Below are 10741 nucleotides of genomic sequence, written 5' to 3'. Positions count from 1 at the left end.
TACAACTGCCTTGACTTGTGCACGTAGTCCATGATGTCAGAGAGTGTATAATCCCCAGCTGGCAGACAGAATCCAACAGGTCTCAAAGTTACTCGCTAGTATTCTGTACACAGTGTAAGGTAGATCCATCCCAGGAAACGTTCTGCAACATCTTAGGGAAGGAAGTCTCTCCCATACCTGTTTAAAATCTGTTATCTTTTAGGGTGAAACTTGCTCTTCACCTTGAATCTGTCAGGCTTAGTCACCTCTCAGGTGCTGGAGGAAGAGACAGGTGGTAGCAAAACTCTGTCACCTCCTTCCTCTTCCTCAAGTCTTTTCAAGAAATGTAATCATGCAGAAAAGGGGATGGGAGCAGAACACAGCCATCAGCATTTGAATATCCACTATGAGGAGCAGTGGAGACAGAGATCCACCTTCTCGCTTACCTGTAAATGACCATTTGTAATGCAGACTTCAGTATTCTAGCACAGTGTATTTATCCTCTACTGAAAGATGGAGGGGCAATGCTTTGTTGATACAAGAGTTGTCAGGCAGTTACACATTCCAGTCCCACAAGCCATTTTCAGTTGCAGTAGAATGGCACTTTCTGACATGGCTGAAGTATTTGCACATTTTGGGGATTTTTTTCCCCCTGGCATTAAGACATCATACTATCACAGAACCACAGCTTTTTTGTTTTGTGCTTTTGTGTACTTACAGCATACCTGAAAAACTTCTTTCCTGAGGTCTGGTATTTATTCCAAAACAAATAATGGCAATTTCTACATTTTGTCATAGTTTTTTAGCAGTACATCTTTTTATTTAGTTTATTAAAGAGAACTGCATCCAGCTCTAGGGCCCCCAATGTAGGATGGACATGGACTTGCTGGAGTGAGTCCACAGAAGGTCGTAAAGATGATCAGGGGCCTGGAGCACCTCTCCTGTGAAGAGAGGCTGAAAGAGCTGGGGTTGTTCAGCCTGGAGAAGAGAAGGCTCCACGGAGACCTTATACAGCCTTCCTGTACCTAAAGGGGCTCTTGAAGACAGCTGGAGAGGGACTTCTGACAGGGGCCTGTGGTGACAGGAAAAGGGATAATAGTAGGTTTAGATTATATATTAGGAGGAAATTCTTTACTGTGAGGATGGTCAGGCACTGGAACACACTGCTTAGAGAAGCTGTGGATACCCTATTCCTGGAAGTGCTCAAGGCCAGGTTGAATAGTGCTTTGAGCAACTTGATCTAGTGGACGATGTCCTGCCCATGGCAGAAGGATTGGAACAAGATGATCTTTAAGATCCATTACAAACTAATGGCCTAAAGCCGTTCTATGATTCCATGATTCTTATGAGGCTTATGATAAAAATAAATGATCTTATTTGTCTTCTGAGAAACTTTTCAGTAGTATAAGTTTTTGTTCATGTTGTTCTTACCTTTTGGGAGATTAACTGTAATCAAAATAAAAACAGGCTTTCCCCTCTAAATTAAATTGCATCCACAGCCTTCATCTTCGATACTCTATTCCACATTACCAAACATGCCAGTTTTATTAACCTGAGCCTTTGGCCCTATTTTAGAGCAAAATTCAGACTTTTGTGACATAAAATCCTACAGATTTATAATAATACACAGTGAAAATGCATGAAGTAAACATCCAAACCCGTTGAATTTCAAAGGCTTCATAAGTAAAGAAAATACTCCATAAGAAACTTCATACAATTGTTTAATTTTCACTGTTCATATACTGGTAAATTACCATCTGATTATCTTTTCAAAGCACTATGTTACTGTAATTTTAGTACAGTGTCAATTGTTTTACTTGAATCCAACCCTAAGCCCTATCTCCTGCATCACTTCATAGACAACTCTCCACACCAAAAATATTCCTGCACTAATGTCATTCAGTACTTGGTACAAGGCACCAAACATACCATAGTCAATAATTTGACTGGACAGCACTATCACTGATTCTGTGAAGAATGAGCTCTGAACCAAGCATGTGGTCAAAAGTTTAGCCACAAAGTGAATCTACCTCCCTTTCTGGCTAATACTCATCTATTTGTGTTTACTTACATGAATAAGTAATTGAAGTCTGAAGTAGTTAAAATAACACACTTCAAAAGCTCTCCTTCCTTTGCTTTTAGGACAGCCATTTCTTCTGGATTGCATTCTTCTTCCCAAGGTTCCTTCCACTTAGGAAGAGTCAGCAAATATGAGCCAGATAACAGCTTCTGTACAACATTGACATAAATGGGGAGAGAAGAGCCAGCAACTAGTAAAACTGAATAGAAATATGTTGCAGATGGAAAACAAATAAGGAAAATGACAAATGTTGACAGGTTAATCCTATGGTCCTTGAAGCCTATTGATAAAAGGCTTGTATGCTAATTTCTACATAATTTCTGTGGATCTGGTGCAGTGTTCTGAATTATCATTTCTGAAGACAGAGAAGTTCAACCTTTGGAAGGTGGAGAAGTAATTGAAGCCTGACAAGAAAGATAGTATCTTATTTACATACATTAAATCTTATTTACATCTTATCTGAGATGTAGAAAGTTTTGCCCAAATCTGAAGAGTTCCCAAATGTGAAGAGTCCTACACTGTGCTAATTTTTTTGTGTATATCCACGTAAATCTCTTCCCTCATTTCATTCCATTTTAACACAGGATACAACTCATTATAAACCCCAGATAATATTTTTATTTAAAGACATTCATTCAATTTGTTGATACTCAGGGAACATGTCTATAGCTCCATATCACTAAGATTTTCCTTTTCATATTCTCTTACAAAATTTTCAAAGCAGAAGTCTTCTGGGATAAAAAAATGCATATCTTGAAATTTCAAAGATGAACGTGTTACAGCCACAAGATATCACTGAGGCAAAAAGATCATTAGGAGGCAAAGTGAGCTGGATATTGCACTAGCACTCATAGCCACAGTCTGTCCAACACTGACAGACAGGCCCTCAGCCAAGCAGGCTGCTGTTTCATCTAGTGAGCAGCTCGTGCCCAAAAAGTTCAAAACAAGGAGCAGGAACAATGAGCCTAGCAGTAACTTTTCCTGTGTTCCCACAGATTGGGACTGCAGGAACTCTCGGGACTATCTCCAGCCCTGGAGAAAGCATATAGTGGACCAGACTTCCTCCTCCTCTGTAACAGGAGGAGGCAGGATAAGATCTCACAGTATGAAGGAAGGTGAGAATTCACCTTCCAGTCCTACCTACACCTTTTCTGAAATAAAGTAGAACATACCCATGCACAGCTGCTAAGCAGTTGGCACTGATTCCAGCCCTCTTCAATCTGCTCCGTAACTCAGCGGGGACTCCCCAAGGGATTCATAGTCGCTCTCCAGGCTGCAGAGCCTGCTGCTTTCATAAGCACTACAGAACTAGACTGCTAGCTGCATGCATAGAGGCTTCACACTTCCTTATTTACTTATTTACTTTCTTGACCAGGGATGGCGGGGGAAATGTTTCTAGAACAAATGTTCCTTTTCAGGCTTATGTTTTACAAACTATACTCTGCCCTAACAAACATTTCTAGGCACTTCAATTATACACTATTTTGAATTTTGTCTTTTGCCTTAGAATTTCTCAAGCTATTTTTGATGTTATGCAAATAGAGACATCAACAGTTACTCCAAAATTGTTCTGCAGGTGATTTTTGTTCACCCATGTGTAACAAAAAGGAGAGAAAAGAGAAAGGCAGAACATAAGGAATACACACTCCACCCTAACTTTTGACTACTACATGTTATCAAATTATTTTTTTAAGAAATACAATTAGTATTATTAGTATTATTGGGCTATTAGCAGTCCAATCTGATTATAGATGTATTATCTTGTATTAAAGTTTAACTAAATTTTGCATCTTTTAAAAAAATCCTTCAAGCTTTGGGTACCCAGTGCATCCAAAGTATATAAGAAGTTAAACATCTGTTAAAAAAAAGAAAAAAGAAAAAGAAAAAGAAAAAGAAAAAGAAAAAGAAAAAGAAAAAGAAAAAGAAAAAGAAAAAGAAAAAGAAAAAGAAAAAGAAAAAGAAAAAGAAAAAGAAAAAGAAAAAGAAAAAGAAAAAGAAAAAAGTAAAAGAAAAGTAAGAAAAGAACCTCCAGTGTTTATGGTAAATATATCCTGGTTACCTTGGCGCAAATCACGGCTGACTACAAACTAAAATCATGTTTCCAATAACTCCCAGATTTTAGTGACTTGCATTTAATTTTAGTAGACCTTGACTTAGATGCTAGCATCTGCTCTATCCTCTATCAAAATATAAACCCAAATTACAAAGTTAGGGGAGAACATGGCTTTGGATCTCCATTTTGCAGATTCTATCAATTTTTCCCACTTTTAATTTAAAAATGAGAGGAAGAATAACTACTTATAAAAGTCTTCACACATTACTAAGAAGATTGTTGCCAGTTTTCAGAGCTCTATTTTGAGTCATTTTGAGCCTAATAGGATTCCCACTAAAGAAGCTGTCTCTACTACTGCTTAAGAGTCTCAGCAAAAATGCCAAGGAACAATTACACTAAGCAGCAGTAGTGTATTTGTATTAGTAGTATCTCATTTCCTTCCAGGCCAAGATGAAAATACATTGTGGGACATCTTGGGACCAACCATTCTTGATTTTCAGTTTGTGATATAGTGCATTCCCCAAACACAGACATCTGAACACCATTTAAAAAGCTATTTGTAAGAGCATAGGTCTAATTTGTGCTGACTACTTTGCCTACTGAAAAAAATGTATGAAAAAAACCTGCGAGGTACAACACTGTAAATAACAGTAAAATGAGGAAATGTTCTCATTTTCACTGAATTAAATGCTCAAAGATCTGACACTGCACAAAATCAAATTGTAAAAATGAAAATCCCTGATTTTGTTATACAATTTTTTTAATGACCTGTATGTGTATTTTGAATACTGCTTTATAGAATAATTAGAACTGTCTTAAAGTCTGTTGAAATTTCAAGTAATACTATATTTCTAAGAAATCTGATAATTTCAATACATCATCTTCCTTTGGGCTATCTGCTCCTTTTTCATGCCTGTCTGGAGAACAGAAGCACAGATAGCAGTGCAACTGGTATCGGTTTCTTCAAGGAGAGTTTTAATTTGTTCTGCACTAGAGAAGAGTCATTATCCTTGCATTCTATATCACATTCACTCTTTCAGGTAGTAACAGAAGGCTGTATATACCATAATGTGGATTCCTACATAAGAGGTTTTTGTTGGCTTTGTTTTACTATTATAGCACTAAAGTATTTTCTAATTTAAACTGCATGGATACTGCCAGTATTCAGTTTTATGTAAGAAATACTTTTAAACAAGAAATAACCACATTTATAAATTACCTCTTTTTGCCTTTAGAAATGATCTATGGACTTCCAGAATGCCCACATCAGACTTCCTTTGTGAAGCAAGAGTACACATGAAGCTTATATGGAGGAAACAGGAACTCTGCCTTTTTTAAGCAGTAAATAAAAATCCCACTTTCAATAACTCTGTACTCAGAGACCCCTATACACAGACCAGTTCAAACTCTTGGATGTCAGGAGATGTTATATATTAAATTTAGGGCATTTGAGGCAGTAAACTGGTAAGACAAGGAATGATTTGATCTCTTTTGCTTTCCTCTGTACTTAGGGATATCACTTCCAACCTACAATGCTGCCATCTAACTGCTACTACTTAATGAGAACAGGATCCATGCAGGTTGCATTTGGAAAGCAAACTCTTTCAAAGGATGGACTTGGCCAGTACTTTGCAGTTTTCTGTTCACAAATATGCATATAGGAAACTGCAACTGCATGTACAAAGATATATATAAAAACTGTGGACAATTTATTGACACATGCCAAAGGATCTGTAAAAGCTACTCTGTAAAATTCTGTGCATAAATACAACATCCAAAACTTTGTGTTAGTAAGTAAAAGAAACAGGACACCAAACTTTATTTGCAAAATCTGTTAGCTTTGCAAATTAAAACTGTTTCATAGAAAATTTACTCCAGGGAATTTAAATTTATTCACAAAAGCTAGCATAGGCTTGAAACAAGTGTTTCACACTTCACTACAATGGAAATATCACCCATTTTAAGTGAATTCCCACACTTCAAGTGGGGATATGTGACCAGAGGCTGCTTGGAGGGTTAATATAAATAGATAAGGAGTCTTTTTGACTCTACTTGTTTGAGCAGCATTCCGCATTTTCCTAAGATAGGCTACGAATATTGCAAAAGGTGCATAACTTCTTCCTGAACTAATCCCTTCGGGCTAAATCAAAATTAGTATTTTGACTGATTGAATCAAGAAAGACATGTTTAATTATATTGCCAGGCAATATTAACTTCAAAATACATAAAAGGCCTAGAGCCCATCAGTCTAAATAAAAACAATTGGAAAACCTCGATTGTGTTGGGGTTTTTTGGGAGCTTTATCAATTTTGGCTAATGTATTTGACAGAATTAATTTCTTTTTACATGTAAGGGAACAAATAGCATTTTACATGTTTGAGCTGTATTGGGTATTAAATATTCACCAATATACATTTGGAATTTCTAGGAATTTGAGGTTCTAACAGAAAGAAGATTTTTTTTCCAGTAAAAAATGGGAAGAAAGGGAAAAATGCCATCAATCTAGTTTATACCTGTTTTCTGGATACCACTCATACAAAACCCACAAGATTTCAGAGCAACAGTCAGTTTTAGTTAATTTTCATTCAAAGCTAGGCTTGTGGGAGAAGGAAAAAGAAATAATACATATGAAGGTATATATAGAGAGATGTGTTTATATATAGACTTATAATCGGTTTTTGGGTTTTTTGTCACTTACTGTTTAACAAATATGTAGAAATATTTCACCACTTAATACCAGGAAGCTAAACTATTCTAACATTCTACTCTGACTTCAGACTCTACTTCTGAAACAGCAGGAGACCGTGCCTGCATCTTTCCAGTATGGAATACATTAACAATTCACAATAGGTTTTTTAAAAGACATTAAGGGATATTTTTAAGAGAATACTGTCTATTATAATGAGAAATGTTTAATATGAACCATTTTCCTTTGTTAGTCTTTGAAGAGATTAAGCAGTGACAGTGTGCGGTTATGGGGATGCTGGTACATGCAGATCAGGTTTGGTTCAAGAACTGTGTTGTTTCAGGCCTAAGCAAGTCAGTTCTAATTAATTTTTTAAAATCACCTTTAAACCACTTTATAAGTACATTTCAATCAGGATGTACAACTTCCAAAATACAAGTATGTTTTCTTACATCAGAAATTCTTCTATAACGAGTAGTCAAGTGGGACTGGAACTACCTTCATCTAAGGCATACCTAGGATTTCAGTACATCTGTGTGATACAGGAGGCAAAAACTCAATCCAAATGAAGACCCATGATACCTACTGAACATCCAGATATGAATTATATCTCCCCTCTATAGTGTCATTGGTAGCAAGCAATCCATAGAGGTCAGAATGAAGAATTAATTTCATTGTCTAAATAGGTGATTGTCTGCTGCATTCCTAATAAAGGCTGCTCTGTGTTATGAGCAAGCTTGCAGACATTTCATGAGCTCTATAACAAGAAAGATGTTCTTGTTTTAAGAGAATCTGCATGGGATTTTCTGTTATATATAGGGGATTTACCTCATGTTCTATGAGATTATAAATTCCTGTAAACTAAACTGTGGGAATGAAGAAAAACAGATTTTGTTGTTTTCTAGCTTTGAGGCCAGACAATGTACCTTTTTTGGGCAGTAAGTGGCATTTCCTTACTACCTTGAAAAAGACTTACCATTAAGAGATTTGTATATATACCATTATAAAGTTTCCTACAAGAATTTTTTGAATAACCATCTCTTTTTACTGTATTTTTAAGAGTACTGAGTCCCTTTCCCTGCAGTCTATCTTATGAGCAAGTGTTGCATTATAGATAAAAATTTGAGGCAGAATTGGAGTAGTGCAAAGGCTCTGATTGTACTGAAAATATTCTTACTCATTCCAACTATTTTTTTCCAAGATAAATGGATTTTCAATTTTAATGGGATGAAAACTGCAGCAAAACAAGAACAAGCCACTTAGTTTGTATGTAATAGTTACAACAAAAGGAACATAGATGACAATCCTTCCAGTTCAGGGCTCAGATGTGCTTGTGGTGAACTCTGCAGTACTGCTTTTTGTGTTGTAGCTGTTGTAGGATGAAACAAGGTCTAAATTTAGTCCCTCAAGCCAAAAACAACCCCATAACAATTAATGAAACAGACTCCTATTTTTTCTTGTTCACAAAACCTTCATATTTTGATATCCCAACTGCAATAATCATATTTATTGGATTCAATAAGGAGCGGCTTGCTTGCAAGTTAAATTTAGGAAGGGACAAGGAAGCTGATAAACTCTAAAGTAGCAAAGACTTTTATAGGTATTGATAATTTGGGATATCATAATACTTCTTTGATATAAAAGCTGTCTGTCATTCAGGGTGAGAAGTCTTCCCACGTACTCAACATCATCTTTAATCTTAAACTGTGTGTTGTATAAAATCTGTCAAACTACTGTTAATCAAAATAGTTGCCCGGTATTTGCATTTTTATATGTAGTTGCCTTAATACCCATTTATGTATTGGATCTCTTTGTACAGATGTTGTTTTGGGTTCTGACTAGTAATTGAAGAGCACTCAATAAATGCATCTAAACCATGGAATAAGGTTTCTAGATCCACATAAGTACTATGGTCTCTTTCCAGCTGCTGCCAAGAGCAGCTTGTGTATCATTCCCCTGTTTGCCCTCCTTTCTCTTACAAAGAAGCCTGCATGGGGAGGCAGAGATGGGCTATTTTGTACTTCCAGAGACTCAGGGGAACACAACTGTGGAGTACATCACCCATGCAGGAATAGGAATAGGAATAGGACCTGACATTCCCCTATATGAAAAAAATGCACATGATCAGTGAAACTGAGAAAACATAACTGTATAAAAAGCCCTTCCTTTTCAGTCAGGCTTTGATTTCTTCATTTTTTTTTTGTTCTTTTGGTTTAGTTTGCCTTTTTTTTCCCTTCTTTTTATAACCATCAAAAATGAGGTCATATTATACAATGTTTGGGGAAAAAAAACCAAACAAACTTGCTTCAGTTTGAAGTGTAAATTCTAAACTCCTTACTCTGAGTTTTGGATTCAGGCCTACTAGTTTCAGGAGTAGATAAGAGCGCACTGAAAGAAGACACTCCTGGATCAGGGTCTCAATGCTTTTAGTTTTCTGTTGTAGTGTCCCCCCACCCAGAGACTTTCTAAACAATTCTGAATTACTCTCTGTATCAGAGGCTCCACAGAGATGTAGGCACAAACCTACCTTCATTGAAGCATCCTGTAGGAGATATGCTGACTTGTTACGGAAAAAAACAAGAGGCAGAGAGAAAGAAGAAGGGAAAAGAGGCCTAGAGAAAGAGAAGGCAGGAAGAAAGGAAGGCAGAGAGAAAGAGGAGGGAGGCAGACAGGCAGGCAGGAAGGAAGGACAGAGGAAGGGGAGGGGAGGGGAGGGGAGGGGAGGGGAGGGGAGGGGAGGGGAGGGGAGGGGAGGGGAGGGGAGGGGAGGGGAGAAAGGAATTCGGAAGGAAGGAATTCGGAAGGAAGGAAGGGAGGGGAGGGAGGGAGGAAGAAAAGGGAGGAAAGGGAGGAAAGGAAGGAAATCTACTGCTTTGTTTTCAGTAGTTTGGAAATCACTTTTACAATTACCAAAAAAGAGGGAACAGAAGTGCCTTCCAAGATTGTCTTGGCTAGTGCTGCAGACTGTTTTAAAGGATGTTCAGTACAGTAAAGAGCATCCATACCCTACTAGTGAAAAGAAAAACCCACCATGTTTACACACTACAAGTGTGTGTGGACTATTTAGGAGCCTCACACAGGAGACAAGGAATAACAAAGTAAAACTTTTAAATTGGAAGTAAATTGCTTTAAGAGAATAGTCTGAGTATTGGCTGCAGAACTGCCCGCACACCTTGCTTCTGTATGCAATTTCAGAGAAATGTTGACAGTGAAATGTGACCATCTGCCAGACTGTGAAGTAGTTGACAACCTCAGCTGTAGCCATTTCCCATTTACTTAGTATTATAAACGTATCAAAAGATTTCAGCTATTTCCTGTGCTTCATGGTATGGCCTCCCACACCCAAACTACTTTACATCATCTTGCTAGAATGTCCTATGGGGAATATTCACTGTTCAATGAGGAACAGTTTTATTTAAGCACAACTGCATGGGGCTTTTTAGGAAGTGTCTCCCTGCTTTCATTTTGCTTTCAGATGTTCTTTAAAGTGCTGTGCTTTGTTTCTCACCCATTTATAGTGTGATTTTCAAAAGTACAGAAACACTTGCTGCTCTTGTTTTAAGTAGCTTGGTTAGCCTAACATCTCTGATAACTGAGTAATTAGTTAATCAGTATTTCAATGATGCTACTTTTTTTAAAAACCGAAAGAAGTCAAGAAGCTGAGAAACCAGATAGTCATGTAAAATGCTTGCAGCATTTGGTAAAATAGATTCTCCATATGTTAAAAAGTAGTTTGGTGCCTTAATGTTCCAGAATCAGAAAACATAAGCAACATGTGCGTTGAAAGTAAACACTGCTGGAAGTGCTAAAACACAAATACAGAGAATAAAATCATCCCATTTAAACAGATTTTATATTAAACTATGAGGTTAACAAAGGAAGCCACAAGAAATCTAGCACCGTAGATAAAACCTTAACACATGAGAAAAATCACATTTACTAT

General features: G+C 37.1%; 1 long non-coding RNA gene across 1 annotated transcript; it reads right to left on the bottom strand.

The window, feature by feature from the left end:
* Positions 1–845: 845 nt before the first annotated feature.
* Positions 846–9426, bottom strand: LOC138102970 (uncharacterized). The gene is made up of 3 exons (XR_011147629.1): positions 9326–9426; positions 2051–2208; positions 846–1051 (listed from the first exon to the last, which is right to left on the bottom strand). It is a non-coding gene; the product is annotated as an uncharacterized lncRNA (long non-coding RNA).
* Between the last annotated feature and the right edge of the window lie 1315 nt (positions 9427–10741).

The sequence above is a fragment of the Aphelocoma coerulescens genome (genome assembly GCF_041296385.1).
Source record: "Aphelocoma coerulescens isolate FSJ_1873_10779 chromosome Z unlocalized genomic scaffold, UR_Acoe_1.0 ChrZ, whole genome shotgun sequence".
Classification (NCBI taxonomy): domain Eukaryota; kingdom Metazoa; phylum Chordata; class Aves; order Passeriformes; family Corvidae; genus Aphelocoma; species Aphelocoma coerulescens.
The sequence above is the reverse complement of the archived record's forward strand: the minus strand, read 5'-3'. Positions and strand labels throughout refer to the sequence as shown.